This window comes from Podarcis cretensis, assembly GCF_951804945.1.
Source record: "Podarcis cretensis genome assembly, chromosome: 9".
Taxonomy (NCBI): Eukaryota; Metazoa; Chordata; class Lepidosauria; order Squamata; family Lacertidae; genus Podarcis; species Podarcis cretensis.
In genome coordinates, this window is record NC_137178.1 from 62,206,817 (window position 1) to 62,225,698 (window position 18,882).

At 42.9% G+C, this 18,882-nt stretch overlaps 1 protein-coding gene and 1 long non-coding RNA gene across 4 annotated transcripts in view; one reads left to right on the forward strand and one right to left on the reverse strand.

The window, feature by feature from the left end:
* Positions 1–1,835: 1,835 nt before the first annotated feature.
* Positions 1,836–16,295, reverse strand: LOC307223665. Its single transcript, XR_013842175.1, has 2 exons — positions 16,231–16,295; positions 1,836–2,062 (listed from the first exon to the last, which is right to left on the reverse strand). It is a non-coding gene; the product is annotated as an uncharacterized lncRNA (long non-coding RNA).
* RBM47 (RNA binding motif protein 47) overlaps positions 2,009–18,882 on the forward strand; it is an 88,781-nt gene continuing 71,907 nt past the window's right edge. For 2 of the 3 annotated variants that reach the window (XM_079989746.1, XM_079989747.1), the window contains exons 1-2: positions 2,009–2,145; positions 3,233–3,348. The gene's annotated coding sequence lies outside the window, so the exon portion shown is untranslated. The remainder of the gene's footprint in view (positions 2,146–3,232; positions 3,349–18,882) is intronic. The other variant, XM_079989740.1, reaches the window with a different exon arrangement.

Below are 18,882 nucleotides of genomic sequence, written 5' to 3' on the forward strand. Positions count from 1 at the left end.
CAGTTCCCACTGAACTATCTGTGGCCATATTTCAAACAGTGAAAATCTAGATGGAAAAGTTGTTGAGCTTGCTTCGACAAAATCGCAATAAAAAAAAATTGCCGTTACGTCCGGATTTTCCTGGACATTTTCCCACACAGACTAGACTATTTAACTACTCTACCTGCTTCACACATCCTGAGTGCATACATTTAAAGCACATTCATCGCACCCCCCCAATATATATATATATATATGTACACATACACACACACTGGGAACCATAGTTCAGGGGTGCTGGGAATTATAGCTCTGGCCAGGGATCAAATGCAGTTCCCAATATTCTTCTTTGGGTGAGTTTTCAGATGACTATCCAGTAACAAAAGATCTTCATGATTGAGATTCTACACATCATTTGCTAACCCTTTCACTGCCTGCTAGAGGAGTAGAATCTCCATCTAGAACAAAGGGGTGGTAGCAGCAGCGCTTTTTTCTGGGGGTATGCAGGGTTACACATAGCCCTAAACATTTGGTGAATCTTTGTACTTTTATCAATTTACTGTATTTATTTCCCCCGATTTGAATTTTAAATTGGCGATTTTCTTGAGACAAAATGAGAGTACCCCTGAACATTTTTTAAAGAAAAAAAGTACTGGGTGGTAGTAATACTGGGATAATCATTCCTTTGCAAAACAAACAAACAAACAAACAAGAATTGGTGGGTGTTATGTGCTAGCAACTCTTTACTGTCTTGTTTAATTTTATCCTTACGTTGAATAACCTATACGCCTTTGCTACGGTCTGAGGTCGAACCTGCATTTGTGATTTTCCAGAATGTGAAAAGTGGCATGAAATTGTCGCAATCAGGGTTGCCATATTTCAAAAACCAGGATGCCCCGAAAGTTGTCAAGCTTCTTTTATGAAGACCCCCAAAGTTGTCAAGCTTTTTAAAGGAGCAACACCTTTTGGAAATCCGCCCCTCCCCCAGATGTCAATTCCACCTTTGAAATCCCGGTAATGTCTGGGGAAATCCGGACGTATGGCAGTCCTAGTAAAGACATCCTTGCCCCCTCTCTGGTGTGTACAGGAAATAAAAAAAGGCAATGAGAAACAGCGAAGGGAGCAATGACCTCCCTGTGTTTTAAGCAGCTAAGGCATACATAGATTTTTCACCAATTACCGCACACCGAATTGCCCATGCAATGGTCAGGGATGATGGGAACTGTGGTCCAAAATATCTGGAGTGCACCAGGTTGGGGAAACCTGTCATGGAAGCAAGGTCATGGGAGAAAGATCCTCAGAATATGCCCTTAGTATTCTGGTGTGTTCTTGTATGGTCCAAGTTTTATTTCCTATATTTATTTATTTTAATTTTTAAGGGAAACCCCCAGAGTTTTTTTAGACAACCCCCAAAGTCGTGGAGTTTTCTTTAGTACAAAGGTTTTTGAGTTACAGAGCTTTTCTTCTTCTTTTGGCCTTTTTGGCACAATTGCCGCTTTCCAAGGATACCCGATTTGGGGGGAAATTGTCCGGGATGTTGTTTTTGGGGACGTGTCCTGGAAAATAGGGATGCCCAGCAGCCCTAGTGCACGGTTATCTACCTTGCTGAAACAGCAAGGACGATAAACTGGCCTTCGGGCAGCTAGCCGAACAGGATAAAATTTCAGTTCAGATTTATGGGAAGTTGTTGTTAGGGGGGGGGGGAATCTGGTTTGGTGAGTTTGAAGGCTGGGAGTAGACAAGAGACAACCTCGCTACTGTGAAGAAAGGGAACTGTTGGGGCAGGGAAGGCCTGAGACCGACATTTCCCACAGCTTCAGCAAAAGAGGCAGAAGACTTAAGTTCTGGAAGCGGAATAGCTTAACTTTAAGGCTTTATGCCCAGTCAGGAATTTGGTCTAACCGATTAGCGCTCCTTTTCGCCTTTCTGGAATGCGTCTTTCAGGCCCATGAGAAGGGAGGGTAATTTTTTTTCTTTTTGGGTTGGCTCATTGCAACTTTTTCGCCTTTCCAGTCTCCAGAAAACTGCCAAAGGACAAGGCGAGTGGTATCTCAACACTTCTCGTCTGAACAGGCCAACACACCTGCAAATGCAAAAAGATGCATTAACTCGCGGTCCAGATTTTCCGGATTCCTGCAAAGGCTGCTAAGCTGACTTTCCATCCAGGTAGGCAGACTTCTTGGTGCCGTTGTGTGGGCTTTGAGGCTCCTGTCTTCTCCTCAAACTACGCTTTCCATTCTTTTATTTTTACGTTTCCAGTTTTGCATTCTTCTGCAGCTGTTCTTTGATATTTCCAGGACAGCCTTCCCTGATAGCTCTTTGGACATCTTGCTTAGCTGCATATACCTTAATTCCTTCACCTTATTTCCCATGTTCCCATAAGTTTAATATTATCAGCTGCTGGTCACAAGGTATCGTCTACCTGGAATTTGTATCTGAGATCAAATTTCTGCAAGGTATTCCCTCCTCATCAGCTTGTCAGCTTGATTTCTTATTTTCGATGCCATACTTGCAAGCTCTGCATGTTCCGTTAGTCTGCTTCATAAGCTATGTTATTGGGATGGTAAACTTCTTTTTCTTTCTTCTTTCTTGGTGTGTGTGTGTGATTGGGTGAGTGAGTGAGTGAGATAGACAAGGTCCTGTTCTTCCTTTTGTTTTAAGAGCAGAATACGCTGACCTGCTCGACTCAAGCTTTAAGAATTCCTAAGTGAATAAACCCACCTTTGTGCCCTCCTCAGGAATAAAGGGTTGCTGTAGCTCAAAAAGTAAAAACCAGGACACTCCCAAAATGGTTGAGGTATATATTTTTTTTGGAAACCATCAAAATTGTCAAGCTTCTTTTAGACAAACACCAAAGTTGCTGAGATTTATTTTTTTTAACAATAATGCCCAAAGTTTGGATGAGTAGCAACCCTAAATTAGATCTGAATGACAATGTATCTGTAGTATTGTATTATAAGAAGAAAAACACCCCCCAAATTGTTGAGATTATTATATATATATTTAAGGAAAACTCACAATTTTCTGATTGGCTTGCCTGAGATCCAGGACAAAGCGCCGCAAAGTCACCCCGGACATCAATTGCACCTTTGAAATCTTGGTAATGTCTGGGAAAATCCGGATGTATGGCAGCCGAAACAAACAAACAAACAAACAAATCCCTTTAGATCAGTACTAAACCCTGATATTAAATCAACACTGAAAATAAAGTAATGCTTGGTATGTTAACAAGATAATGAATATCCTTTCTCAGGGTTAACAAAAGACTTAGCAGCGTGTTTCATAGAACAAAATAGCCTTGAAGCTTATCTGAGATCCTAAACCCAGCTTGGCTGCAACTATGCCCCATTGAATTCAACAGGACTGCATGTGAGTAAATGTGGTTATTAGTACTGCACTGTGATTTTAAAGGGGGGGGGGAGTGGATTTTTTATTTTTTTACCAGCAGGCTTGCTCTGACCGATCCATTTGGTTAGAAGTGACTTTGGCTGCAATCTTGCACAGCATTAGACTGTAATATTACCATATTATGCAAGCTTATTACCAAGTAAATATTCATAGGATGGTCCTATAAAATCCCAAGGACTCCAGTGTGACCAGGGTAGGAACTGGGCTATCCTTATATAGATGAATTGTATTGTTTATTTCCAGTTTCCTGAATTAAAATCCTAACAGGAGGAAGGCAAGGCAATGATAAAATCTAGATAATGAGCATTATTTCATCTCAAAACATGCCCTTAATTCTACCCCATCTGTTAATTGAGGTCATCTAAGTGGTGTTTCTGTACAGAAATGTTGGCTCTAGGAATGTTTTGGATCTCATAGCAGAGTAAGCTTTCCTGCTTTCCCCCCTTTCTTTAAAGTTATCTTGGACAGTTGCACAGCAAGTGCCCTTTTTTTGTTTTAAGAGAAGGAGACCGACATTGAGCTTACTTGATTTCAAGGGGGAAAGAAAACTATTTGGTCTGTTGCAACAAATATGTAGCAAGTCGTTCTGCTGTTATGAGTCCTGTGATTTCCCGAGTTTTTGCAACCTTCTTTTCCCTCGGTATGCAAGTGTAGGATACAGGTGCCAGATTGCAAGGGTGGAAAGATCATGCGCGGTTTAAGCAGAAACTTAAAAACCGAATACAGCTTACACTGTGGGAGAGGAAAACAAGATAAGAGCAGAAACATGTTGTTTCTTATACTCCCCCCCCTTTCCTGGGAGAGCTTTATGGGCAAAATGAAAACGCTGTCTAATTATAAATAGAGAAGGAAATGTTCCTGTGTGTTTGTAATTCCCCCCACACTCTCGTATTTTCCATACAAGTTAACACAGAGGTAGCAGCAGCAGCAGCAGCAGCCCAATCTATCATCATTGTGTGATTTCAGCCCATTGCACTTTTCACTTGTGATGAAAACATTACAAAAGTCATGCATTCGTCTCTATTTGGACAGGGTGCTGTTGACTAAGGCCGATTGGATTCTGGTTAAGTGTTGGCTTGTGAAAGCTTCTGCGTGCGATTGTTTCACCACCTCAATATGACTTTGGGACTGTCTGTCTTGTGAACCAAAGAGGCTGCAGATTGAACCCATTTTGTGGAGCATATGCCTGGCGAATTTCTTTACAAGAAGTTCTGCGGGCATCTCCGTGACCTTCTGGTGTGAGGCCGGGTCCTTGGAAAGGAGCTCGCTCACCCCAAGAGCAACGTCATGTGTTTGAAAAATGGCATGCAGAATGAGATGCCTTGATTCCTGTGTCCCGTGCAAAAAGGACAGTGTGTCCTTTGGCGTTTTCTAAATTGTGTTTCACAAAGCACTGCTGCAAAAACAACTACTGCTTCTCCTCCGAAAAGTATTTTTGCTTAAAAACCCATTTTTTAATGGCGGGACCTCTCTCCCCCTATACCTAATACAGTGGTACCTTGGGTTACATATGCTTCAGGTTACAGACTCCGCTAACCCAGAAATATTACCTCGGGTTAAGAACTTTGCTTCAGGATGAGAACAGAAATTGCGCTCTGGCAGCGTGGCAGCAGCAGGAGGCCCCATTAGCTAAAGTGGTGCTTCAGGTTAAGAACAGTTTCAGGTTAATGAGCTTTAGAAAAATGGTGGAATGAAGTTATATGGCTTTGGCAGAAATGTTATAAGGAACTAGGTACAGATAGATTGTTAATGTATTAAAGGGGAAAAAATAAGGTTAGAATATGTTAAGATTAATTACAGGACAGAAAACAGAGGAAGATGGAAAGGAATTGCTGAAACAGTTAATTGAAATGCAATACAAAAAGGGAGGCGTGAGGAAGTCAATGAAACAAGTGAATGAAAGCTAAGATTGAAAATATTGGAAGTGTTTTTAATTGTTTTTGTTTTGTTTTGTTAATTCAATGTTTTACATAGTGTTTTTGTTTTTGTTTTTGTATTGTATTATATTGATTTATTTTAATTTTCTTTCTTTCTTTTTGTAATCTTTAAATTCTTAATAAATATTATTATTTTTTTTAAAAAGAACAGTTTCAGGTTAAAAACGGATCGCCGGAACAAATTAAGTACTTAACCCTAGGTACCAGTGTAGATAAAAATCTGATGGAATATACACTAGTTTTATGCATCTGGGCTTCTTGCAATGTTGTATTCTTGCAAATGTTTTTCCATACTCTGGCAAGTTGTAGAGACAGTACCTGTGACCCCCTCTTTCCAGGCAATGATTTCAACAGCAGATTCACCTAAGAGTTTGTTCTGCCATGACCTGAGCAATCGTAGGAAGCCACGATGTAGCTGTTAAGGTATATTCATACGAGATTATTTTATTGGCTTTGGGTTTTCCAGTATCACATGGTCAAATGTGTACCACTCTAGCAGAGTGCTGCAAACCCATTAATCATTTTCAGCTTGTCATTATAAAAGATGTGGTTTTTATCATACTATGGCTGAAATCAGTAGGCATTTCAAGTAAGACATGGTTAGGCTCACATGTTTCTGGGATAAGGCCCCAATGAACATAGTGGGACATCTCGTGAGCATGGGCAGAATTGCACTGAATATTAAAATGAAATCAATGCGACTTAATTTGATTAAAATACGTTTTATTAGTAGGTTGTGCCTCCCCCTCTGTGCTGAAAGCTTTCATTCATTTACAGCATTATCAATATGTGATTTTTATGTAGCAATAAGCCTGGAAACCTAAAGGCACATATTAGGAAATAAATCCCCTATGCTCAGTGAGGCTTAAGCACCCTTCATTCAGGCTAAGGGAGCTGGGCATGTTTAGCCTGGAGAAGAGGAGGTTAAGGGGTGATATGATAGCCATGTTCAAATATATAAAAGGATGTCACATAGAGGAGGGAGAAAGGTTGTTTTCTGCTGCTCCAGAGAAACAGACACGGAGCAATGGCTCCAAACTACAAGAAAGAAGATTCCACCTAAACATTAGGAAGAACTTCCTGACAGTAAGAGCTGTTCGACAGTGGAATTTGCTGCCAAGGAGTGTGGTGGAGTCTCCTTCTTTGGAGGTCTTTAAGCAGAGGCTTGACAGCCATATGTCAGGAGTGCTCTGATGGTGTTTCCTGCTTGGCAGGGGGTTGGACTCGATGGCCCTTGTGGTCTCTTCCAACTCTATGATTCTATGATTCTAGGCTATAAGTCTGACAAGTCATTCAGGAGCTCATGAATGGCCTTTCTGACATAATTTATGCTTGCATTTTATATCATAAGGGTCTGTATCTTTGTATTTAGATGCTTGCTCCGTATTTTTCCATATGCAACATGGGAAGAGGGACTGTCCTTTTATTTGTTTCCAGTCAAAAGGACTCTCTTAAGAATTCCCCCCCCCCCTAGACTTTCTCCCCTCCCATAATAACATGGTTCATGGTACACCTAGCTCTTGCCAAGATCAAACACATCTTCTCAGTATCTTTGTCAAGATAAAGTCAGCTTTGTGTAGCTGGAACCTAAAGGGGTTTGGGTGACACAACATCTTCAAACAAGCACAATAGCTTCTTATTAATTCCAAGGACAACAGACATGCTAAGTTCTGGAGGTGGTTTTTATAAGAGTACAGTAAGCTCTCTCATTCAGTTTTCTTGATTATCTTAATTGATAGTGCCCTATCATGCTTATTTGTGTAACAATTCTAAGCCATTTTTCATGCTGATGGATTCCAGGGAGATATACTGCAATCATCATCATGCCATATAATAAATAATCATATCACACATCCTTCATAAAAATAAAACTGAGAAGTAATAAAACTATCAGTAAGGTGGAAGCTGTTTTATCTGATAGATTGGGTTGGTCAGGGTTGGTTGAAAGACAGATCATTGGCCAATTCTCAGTCAATGATCAAAGATTGCTGGCATTTTTACTAACCATTTGCTAAGCAAGACCTTTCTTATTTTCTTCTGTAAGAGGGGAGACCCAGGATCACTTAATATATGTGAGTTATGCCTTAAAACAATTTAGAGATCCTGTGGGTTTTGTTTTGGGTTTGTTTTTGTTTATGGTAAAATCAAAAAACATTGGTGGATCATGGGATACTAGAAAATAACTAGAGCCTACAAGACTGAAATCACCCCACCTGTAGTGATTAGCTATTATTCTGCAAACATTTTATCAGTCTCGTTTTGTATTTTAAACAGCTTTATTTGTATGCAATTAGCAATGGACTTGCAACGATCTATGGCTGGTCTATTAAACAGAACTCCTGTTCATCCAGAATTCCAAAGAGCCAAATAATCTGTGTGTCTCCTTCTCCTGCCCATCTCCCCTTACTTCAGTCCTGTGGTCGGAAAAGGTTGTACATCTTTCATTTTACCTTTGATCTGGCTGGCTGGGTGGCATGTTCTGCTGGAATTGTCCTGCCTCTGCTGGAGGCAGGAGAAAACCGATAAATTCCTCCCGGCTGCCCTGTTCTCGAGCTACAATGCAACCATCAGATAACAAGCCCCTTAAATCTCTCCCCTTTCAGTTGTAATTGCAAGCCGGAGGTAGGCGGGTCTAGATCCTATTTACCAAACCCGGCAGCATTCCAGCAGAAGCTCACCTTGCCAAGTCAGCTCTGAGTCCTAAGTTATAATGTAAAGAACTAACATTCCTTTAGAAACCGTAGAGGTGCATGGAGCTAAAATGGAATGTTAGTGCTCTTCAACATGCACAAGCAATGCTGCTTTAAGCTTGCTTGTAAAAGGTAAAAGAAGAAGAAGAGTTTGGATTTGATATCCCACTTTATCACTACACTAAGGAGTCTCAAAGTGGCTAACAATCTCCTTTTCCCTTCCTCCTCCACAACAAACACTCTGTGAGGTGAGTGAGACTGAGACACTTCAGAGAAGTGTGACTAGTCCAAGGTCACCCAGCAGCTGCATGTGGAGGAGCTGGGACGCAAACCTGGTTCACCAGATTATGAGTCCACCACTCTTAACCACTACACCACACTGGCTAAAGGACTTGGACAGTTAAGTCCAGTCAAAGGTGACTATAGGATTGCAGCACTCATCTCGCTTTCAGGCCGAGGGAGCTGGCGTTTGTCCACAGACAGCTTTCTGGGTCATGTGGTCAGCATGACTAAACCGCTTCTGGCGCAACGGGACACTGTGATGGAAGCCAGAGTGCATGGAAACACCATTTACCTTCCCGCTGCAGCAGTACCTATTTATTTACTTGCACTGGCATGCTTTCGAACTGCTAAGTTGGCAGGAGCTGGGATAGAGCAACGGGAGCTCACCCCATCGTGGGAATTTCAACCGCCAACCTTCTGATCAGCAAGCCCAAGAGGCTCAGTGGTTTAGACCACAGCGCCACCCGCTTGCTTGTATTACTGTGAGCCAATAGAGGATCCTGCAAAGCAGTTGGGGAGAGCAGAGTCTGTATAAACCAGGTCTTGTTCCCTTTCACCAGGTTTTGTGTAATCTGCGTGAGTGAGACACTTTTGGCCCCTTTGTAAAAAGTACGGCAATCTGACACACTGACTACAAAATATAATTTGCAATCTAATTTAAAACGACGATGATAGCACCATGGAGGAAGTGAAAACTAGGAGGGAAACTTCCATTCCCATCAGAGAAGGAGGATTGTGCAAGCAGGGTGAAAGAACGCACTTGGTTTTCAGTTTCGTGGCCTCTAAATGAACTGCCCAGGGCGCACAATGCAAAGAACAAAGCTGGAGGGTGGGGAAATGCAAAGTGAATCCCGAAGCACATGGAGATGGCACGCCTTCTTTCAGAACAGGTCTTTCTGACTCCTCTAGTGCTCCAAGCTGGGTAGGAGACACCTCCCAGCAGAGGCTGGTCGTTTGGGGCAAGCAGGCCACTGCCCTCTAAGTTCAGTCTACCCTCCTACCACCTTGTCTTTTTACCTACAACCAATCCAGAACAGGGCAACCTGCCAGCTACTCCGTCCTTAGGGTTGCCCTGTAGACTTCTTCTTCTCTGGCGATCACTCATAGCCGAGGAAGATTGTCTTCCATAAACACGGTCTTAACAGTGAGTCCGTAAGTGACTGTGGAGGCCAATTCTGGATCCACACATCCTTCCACAGTGGGGACATAGGTTTCCGGGTGGGAGTTGATCACGGTGAGGGTTTGCCAAAGGTGCCTTCCTCTTAGCTCATTTCTCCTTTTTGTCTTGAGTTTGAGCATCTTCAAAGTCCATGACACCTTTGGTAAAGGCTGTTCTCCAATTGGAGCGCTCACAGGCCAGTGTTTCTGAGTTGTCAGTGTTCATATTACATTTTTTGAGATTTGCCTTGAGAGAGTCTTTAAACCTCTTTTGTTGACCACCAACATTACGCTTTCCATTTTTAAGTTCGGAATAGAGTAGTTGCTTTGGAAGACGATCAACAGCATGACCAGTCCAACAAAGTGGATGCTGAAGAATCATTGCTTCGACACTGGTGATCTTTGCTTCTTCCAGTACACTGGCATTAGTTCGCCGGTCTTCCCAAGTGATGCGTAAAATTTTCAGAGACACCGTTGATGGAAGTAGTACTCATCAGGGAAGAAGATGGGGGCAAAACTAGAATTAGCTGGCTCCTACCTATCATCAGCTCTTGGCTCCACATACCGTTGGGCTCCCTGGCTTCTGTCCCACCAGTGCCAATCGGCATCAGCCACCACTCCCATTTCTTTTCAGGTGGACATATCTGAGACTGTCCTCCATTACAAGGGGTTGGCTCTTAAGGCACTCTTGACCCCTTCCGATTGTATGATTCTGTGATTCTGTGATTCCTCACACTTTGAAATGATCTCCTTCTCCCCTCCCACAAGTCACCAGTCTGTTCTCTGGGTAGAGTAAGTAAGGTCTGAGTTCAGGTTAGCACTCACTTAGAACAGCTTCTAGAGCCTTGCATGGTAGAACCCTTTGCTCTGAGTGAGTATGGAGCACGGAAATAACCCTATCAGCACTTACCTGGAATTAAGACCAATTGGTCCCATAGGGTTTACTTCTTAGCAGACATGTTTGGGATTGCCCTGTAAAAGGATGCTTACTGCTGTACAATAAAATATTTCCTTCCCAAAGAACTCGGAACTGGTTGCAAGGCCAATACATACATACATACTTAATATACCGCCCAATACCCAGGGGTCTCAGAGTGGTTCACAGAATAAAATCAAGATGTAAAACCACAAAATACATAATTAAAATAAAAACAACAACCCAATAGCCCCCCCCAAAAAAACACATTTTAAAAGGGCATAGGATGTTGATCGGATCAACCAGGTTTGCCTGGTTAAAATGGAGCGTTTTGTTTCTAAAGGTGTATAATGAAGGCACCAGGCAAGCTTCCCTGGGGAGAGCATTCCACAGATGGGGGGGGGGCACTGAAGAGAAGGCCCTTTCTTGTGTTGCCACCCTCCAGACCTCTCATGGAGGGGGTACATGAAGGAGAGCCTCAGAAGACGATCTCAGGGTCCGGGTAGGTTCATATGGAAAGAGGCAGTCCTTGAGGTACTGCGATCCTGAGCCGTTTAAGGCTTTATAGGTCAAAACCAGCACTTTGAATTGGGTCAGAAAACTAATCGGTAGCCAGTGCAGTTGGATCGGGATCGGTGTAATATGTTCAAACCGTCTTGCTCTGATGAGCAGCTTGGCTGCTAAATTCTGCACTAACTGAAGTTTCCGAACCGTCTTCAGAGGCAGCCCTACATATAATGCATTGCAGTAATCTAACCTTAAGGTTACTTTTACATAGGTTGCGGAATCTGCATTTAGAGCTGATGTAGTTTGCTTCATAGCAGATGCCCATTTCTTGTGGAAGGGGCTTCTTGCCGGGTAGGGGCAGAGCTACTGTGCTAGCTCCCCAGCAAGTAGGTTGGCATAGCTTCCCAGGAGGGGGATGATGACGAGGAAGTTGGCATGGTGCAAACACATTGCAGAGCCAATCTGGTGCTCCCGCCGGCGCTTTTTCACCATGCCGACCTCCCTGCTCCTGGTCAGCTGCACTGACTCACCTGCAAGCTAGTGGAGCATGTACCCCTCATCCACATAAAAAGCCGCTTCTGATTCTTGGGATATATTGAAATCTCTGAAGCACAACGATTTGTGGATCCTGCTCCTTCTTCTGTAGGCTTTGGTGCTTCTTCTACTTAGCTGCAATATTTTGGTACGTTCGCTATTGTAACTTGGGGACCACTTGCCACTGTAGCTTCTCACTCACAACACTTGCAGTTGGTTACCTGGTGACCCATCTACCTGTCTGCCACAAGCTGCTTTCATGGTCTACTCTGCTGTGATTGCAAAGGGCTGAGAAATTAAATGGTTCAAGGAATGTTAGAAAGATGTTGGAATAGAATTATGTGGTTTTAGCAGAAAAGATATAAAGGATTAAGTAAAAATGAATTGGTGAAAGAAGAGAATGCAAAATCACAATATATTAAGATAAATTATTAAGATAAAAACAAAGCTGGAAAGGATTTGCTGAAATATCTAACTGAATTAGAATACAAAAATGGGAGGTGTGAGGAGGTCAAGGAAGTAAGTGAATGAAAGCAAGTGATGTAAAGGTTTGATCTGTTTTTTTCCCAATTGTTTGTATTTTTTCTGTATTTTTTATTTTTCTTTATTTTTCTTTTTTCTTTTTTCTCTTTGTAATCTTTAAAATTTGAATAAATATTATAAAAAAGAGAAATTAAATGGTTCAATATGGGTAATGACATATTTTTAAGAGTTATTTTTCCAAATAATTATGGTTGTAATGGTCGGAGTGACAGCTGGTCAGAATGCGTCCCTGCTTGCCTGCTTCCCTGATTCCAGTCTACTTTAAAAGACAGCTGAAATGTATGGCATATGTTTCTAAGGTATTTCCCTATGTAAACTCCCACCATTATTCTTTGGCAAATAATAGGAGGTTTAAATGCTTTCAAAATGGAGAATAGGTTCCGTTTTCCTCCTGCTTAGTCAATGTGGTCGATGAGCCATTTGAGTCATGCCTGTACACATTTGAATAGTCTCTCCACAAACCCACGTTTTTATTTTTTGTTTTAAATTTCTTTTTGCTCTTAACTTATTTTCGACTTTTTATGATGTTACTGTTTGGTTTTATGTGCTTCTGTTGTTGTAAACCGCTATATTTTAATGATGTTGTTGTTTAGTCGTTTAGTTGTGTCCGACTCTTTGTGACCCCAGACCAGAGCACTCCAGGCACTTCTGTCTTCCACTGCCTTCCACAGTTTGGTCAAACTCATGTTCGTAGCTTCGAGAACACTGTCCAACTATCTCGTCCTCTGTTGTCCCCTTCTCCTTGTGCCCTCCATCTTTCCCAACATCAGGGTCTTTTCCAGGAAGTCTTCTCTTCTCATGAGTAAGTAATTTTATTTAAGGCCATAGGCCCATACAGGTAAAAACGAGACATAAATAACAACTTGTGCACGTGGGGAAAACAGCCACTAAAGCACCATTATAACAATAAAATACTATAGAATAGAATGGCATACTACGCCTTAGTTAGCTTGTAGTGTCCCTTGGCATCGCTTTTGGGTAAGGACAGCGACCAGGAACCTTGCCACTTTCAGGGTCGTATGAGTATCCTTATCCTGCAAGATTTGGGCAAGGTGGAATTTTGATGGGGTGCCCTCTAGTTTCTGTATGATTGATCCCAACAAATTTGCCCGTGGCACATTAAACAGGGGGCAAGTGAACATAATGTGCTGGAGTGACTCCGGTGTCTCCTTATCACATTCGCACATGGCGGGGGCTTGGCGGGGGCTCTTCTCATGAGGTGGCCAAAGTATTGGAGCCTCAGCTTCAGGATCTGTCCTTCCAGTGAGCACTCAGGGCTGATTTCCTTAAGAATGGATAGGTTTGATCTTCTTGCAGTCCATGGGACTCTCAAGAGTCTCCTCCAGCACCATAATTCAAAAGCATCAATTCTTCTGCGATCAGCCTTCTTTATGGACCAGCTCTCACCTCCATACATCACTCCCTGGAAAACCATAGCTTTAACTATACAGTAGTACCTCGGGTTACATACGCTTCAGGTTACACACTCCACTAAGCCAGAAATAGTGCTTCAGGTTAAGAACTTTGCTTCAGGATAAGAGCAGAAATCGGGCTCCAGCAGCGTGGCAGCAGCAGGAGACCCCATTAGCTAAAGTGGTGTTTCAGGTTAAGAACACTTTCAGGTTAAGTACGGACCTCTGCAACGAATTAAGTACTTAACTCGAGGTACCACTGTATGGACCTTTGTTGGCAAGGCGATGTCTCTGCTTTTTAAGATGCTGTCTAGGTTTGTCATTGCTTTTCTCCCAAGAAGCAGGCGTCTTTTAATTTTGTGACTGCTGTCACCATCTGCAGTGATCATAGAGCCCAAGAAAGTAGAATCTCTCACTGCCTCCATTTCTTCCCCTTCTATTTGCCAGGAGGCGATGGGACCAGTGGCCATGATCATCATTTTTTTGATGTTGAGCTTCAGACCATATTTTGTGCTCTCCTCTTTCACCCTCATTAAAAGGTTCTTTAATTCCTCCTCACTTTCTGCTATCAAGGTTGTGTCATCTGCATATCTGAGGTTGTTGATATTTCTTCCGGCAATCTTAATTCCGGCTTGGGATTCATCCAGCCCAGCCTTTCGCATTATGAATTCTGCATATAAGTTAAATAAACAGGGAGACAATATACAGCCTTGTTGTACTCATTTCCCCATTTTGAACCAATCAGTTGTTCCATATTCAGTTCTAACTGTGGCTTATTGTTGCACATAGAGATTTCTCAGGAGACAGATGAGGTGATCAGGCACTCCCATTTCTTTAAGAACTTGCCATAGTTTGCTGTGGTCGACACAGTCAAAGGCTTTTGCATAGTCAATGAAGCAGAAGTAGATGTTTTTCTGGAACTCTCTAGCTTTCTCCATAATCCAGCGCATGTTTGCAATTTGGTCTCTGGTTCCTCTGTCCCTTCGAAATCCAGCTTGCACTTCCTGGAGTTCTCCGTCCATATACTGCTTGAGTCTTCCTTTTAGAATTTTAAGCATAACCTTGCTAGCGTGTGAAATGAGTGCAATTGTGCGGTATTTGGAGCATTCTTGAATGATACTGCAGTATATAAATATTTTTTTCTATAAATTAAAAAAAATGGCTAAAGCTTGGAAAGCCTTTGCTTTCTGCCATTGCAGAGAATCTGAAGTTTTCCTGTACAGTATTACTTAATTTGTATCTAGCTCCAACTTCCATGGGAGAGTGGATAACTTGTTTCCATAAATGTTTTGAAATGCCACCGTTTGTGAACTTCTCTGCGAAGGCTGAACAATTTGACGGAAGCAAAGCCAAACCAGCTCAAAGAGCTGAATGGTTAATGCCCATGTCCCCACTTTTCGCTTTAAGAAAGAGAAGCAAAAATTGTTTTCCACTTATATACTGGTTCCCATCCAAGAGAAACATCAGGTCTGCAGCTGCTGAACTGTACCAATAATGTACCAATAATTCACCCAGATTGCCCACTGGCCCGAAGATACTCTTTATTGAGCATTCGTCTTGATTGACTTTCAAGGAGATGGTTGGCTATTTAGTTCAGATTTAGATAGTGTGGCGTCAAAGCAAATGTTCTCCCACCCTTTCCAGGGCATTTCCCTATCACTCTCCTTATTGCAAAAGGTCCATTGTTTGGGGGTTTTTTTTGGGGGGGGGTAACACATTTATTGCACAAGACTTCTAACCAACTATATCCATGCAACCTGAATTTGTGACTGAACCCCATCCGAAAACTGAGACAGGCCAGAAGTGCCCACTTTGTCCTGCTTTGACCTTACTGCTCCGATGGCAACATAAGAGAGGAAAAATAAACAGAATCGAATAGAGTCGTTGAGCTGGGAGGGACCGCAGGGATCATCTAGTCCAGCCCCCTGCAATGCAGGAATCTTTCCCCAAATTCAGGGATCGAACTCACAACCCTGAGATTAAGAGTCTCATGCTCTAATGACTGAGCTATCCATGATGGAATGTGGAGGCATAGTTTTGCCTTTGGACTCATTTACAATTTAAGCAACTAAAAATATTCCAACATAATTGCCAACAAAGCAAAGGTAAGACCTTATTCTCCACAATGCTTTTGCAGTACAAAACAGAAACCCCCATATCTAGTCAAGGACGCAGGTGGCGCTGTGGGTTAAAGCCTCAGCGCCTAGGACTTGCCGATCGAAAGGTCGGCGGTTCGAATCCCTGCGGCGGGGTGCGCTCCCGCTGCTCGGTCCCAGCGCCTGCCAACCTAGCAGTTCGAAAGCACCTCCGGGTGCAAGTAGATAAATAGGGACCGCTTACCAGCGGGAAGGTAAACGGTGTTTCCGTGTGCGGCTCTGGCTCGCCAGAGCAGCGATGTCACGCTGGCCACGTGACCCGGAAGTGTCTCCGGACAGCGCTGGCCCCTGGCCTCTTAAGTGAGATGGGCGCACAACCCCAGAGTCTGTCAAGACTGGCCCGTACGGGCAGGGGTACCTTTACCTTTTACCTTACAGTATGCTTTTTCCTGAAGGGGACCTCTTGTTTTTGCTACTGCTTGGGGTGCTGGGAACGAGACGGTGGGCCTATGCTCCAAACTGGAACAGAAGCAATTTAAAAAATAATAAGCCTAGCGCTTGATTTAGTGACTGCCTTGGCAGGGAAATGATTGTGTCAGAATAGATAGTACTCAAAGCTGCCCTTAACTCTGTAAGATTTGCATGCTTTCTTGGTACGAATAAGACTAACAAATAGGGAAGGGGGATTGGAATTAAATTCAGTATAACAACCCCCCACCAGACTAAAAAAATAATTCTCCATATAATAAGAATCTTAAAAATATTCACCGAATTGGAAGCATATCATATTCTCTGCCTCCTGCAGCAGCAAAATTGCAAGTTTAGACTTTGGAGCCTTAGGAACTTTGTTTTGCCTCATTAACTGTGCGACTTTGGAGTTTGCTCCTACCCTGTAGAGGAACATATGGGTATTTGTCTGGGTCTTAACACTTGAGTACACTCGCTGCTATTTACACTAGTATTAGAGCCCATTGTGGCTTATGTCAAGGTGCAGAATAATATAGATTTTGAAAGGGCCACATTGTATTTGGACACAAGAATGGGTGGAGGGAGAAGGCAGGAGAAACCTTCCTGTATACTGAAAATGTTGGTGTTCAAAAAGAAAGAAAGGAAAAGTTTGCCTCCTTCGAAACAGGAGTCAAATCCACAACATACATTGAAAGCACATTCCGTGTGTATTCCTTCTCCTCAAAGAATCAAGGGAACTGTCATTTGTGCTGAGCAGGATCCTAGGATTCTTTGGGGTAAACCATGACCGCAAAAGTGATATAAATGTGTTTTAAAGCAGGCATCTTCAACCTTCTAAGACCCAGGACCCACTTTTAACCAAAATATACAATTGAGACCCGCTTCTTAACCTTTAACCCTACATTTCCACAGTGGCAGAGTTCCTGCTGTCACCCACCTTGGATCAGGCCGCAACCCACTAGTAGCTTCTCCTGACCCACCAGTTTATTATAAGAAAAGCTGCTCCCTTTCCCTTATGGGGTATTCCGGAGCCCGTAGAGAGTCCTTAAGTAGGTTCCCTATCGGTAGGAGAAAGTAATAGAGGCCAAACAGAGTATATTGAGAAGCAAAGCAGCTAGTAAGCCTGATCTTTATCCAAGGAACTGTGGCTACAGGGTCCCCACTCACCACATACAGGAGGGAGGAGAAAACCCTGAACAATGGTGTGCAAGCCCTTATATAGACTTTTGAAATTGCCCACCCTGTAGCCCAAGGCTACCCCCCAAAACATCATATATATATCACAGAAGGAGGTGGTCTACAGCAGAAATCCTGTTTGCCAGGATGCCTGATAATGGTCGCTGATTGCATTACCTGGGCAGCCTGGCCATTCTTTTGTGATGGTTATTACTTAGTTCCTAAGTCCAGGTCGCAGGCTCACCCTGTTCATACACAAACACACCCTTAAGACAGGATTTGCAAGCAAAAAGACAATAGGAAGGCTTTCCCCATTTGCCCCACTTACTATAGAGGAATATCTGAGGTCATTGGGAGAGTCAAAATGGCTTCAGGATTACTCTCCCATACTATTTCAGACACATGGTTCATATATTTAGATCTGTGTGCATTTATGAGCATTTATTCCATATTTGTTCCTGCCAACCTAGCAGTTCGAAAGCACGTCAAAGTACAAGTAGATGAATAGGTACCGCTCCGGCAGCAAAGTAAACGGCGTTTCCATGCGCTGCTCTGGTTCGCCAGAAGCGGCTTAGTCATGCTGGCCACATGACCCGGAAGCTGCACGCCGGCTCCTTTGGCCAATAAAGCGAGATGAGCGCCGCAACCTCAGAGTCGGTCATGACTGGACCTAATGATCAGGGGGTCCCTTTACCTTTAGTCCATATTTGAGACCTTAAAATTCTTATAACAAATTGAAGACCAGTGCTTTAAAGGCAGTGTGCATATGACCTTGATTCATCCATAAGCATTTTGAGGGATGTGAAATGGCAGCTGAAAACAGTCCCTGCAAAAAGAGCTGGGATGTGAAGCTGTGGTGAATGTGAGCATTCACTGCAGCGTCGCATGCCAGCTGCATCTCTTAAAATGCTTACAGATGGATCAAGGTAGGTTGGTGGGTCGGCAGGTTGGCTTGCAAGCAAAGAGAGTCATCTCCAGAAATCCTGACCTATGCAAACCAAGTGTTTGAGAAGCAAGCAAGCAAACAAAATGTCTTAAAGTGTGTGTGTGTGTGTGTGTGTGTGTGTGTGTGTGTGTTTAGGGGCTTAGAAAATCAGAATGCTTCGTGCCCATACTCCTGGACATGTGCCAAGAAGGATAAACTGAATTCGAGAGTTACAGGAATTTGGAAGGGAAGGAAAAACACGAGAAACAAAAATGCTGGAAGCAGTGTAGGAACTGCAAGTTTTTTAAAAATAAAAATATGCAAGTTGTGAAAGCTGGGGGTGCTGGTAACTATTGGGCTCAGAGCAGCTGGCATGAAGAGGAGAATTTGCTATTTTCTTCCCTGCTTTGATTGCAAGGAAATCCCCACCCCCCCAAAAAAGCTGGTTTGTGCATTGGGAGGAAATGCTGGTTTGGTTTGGCACCAAAAGAAGGGCCAAGGTTAAGGGGCAAAACACATCAGGTTCAATATTCTGATCTATATCCCTTTGAAACCCTAATGAGCCGCTGCTAGGGATTGTGGGATATTCACCTAAGTCAGTCAGGGAGGTGATTTGGTATAAGGCAGCTTCCTGCGCTTCCGAAAGATGGAGGGAAGTGTACTAAAAAATTACAGTGGGAATTTGAGGAGATGGAAAATTGCAACAACATGTTCTCCACCAAGGAACAGTGCAACTCGAGAAAAATAAACACAGTAAGAATGAGTGCTGAAATACCATGGCAGTGCAAACCTTGCTTATTTTGAAGTAAGTTCCATGGATAATAAACAACCAGACTTCAGCATCATTAAAA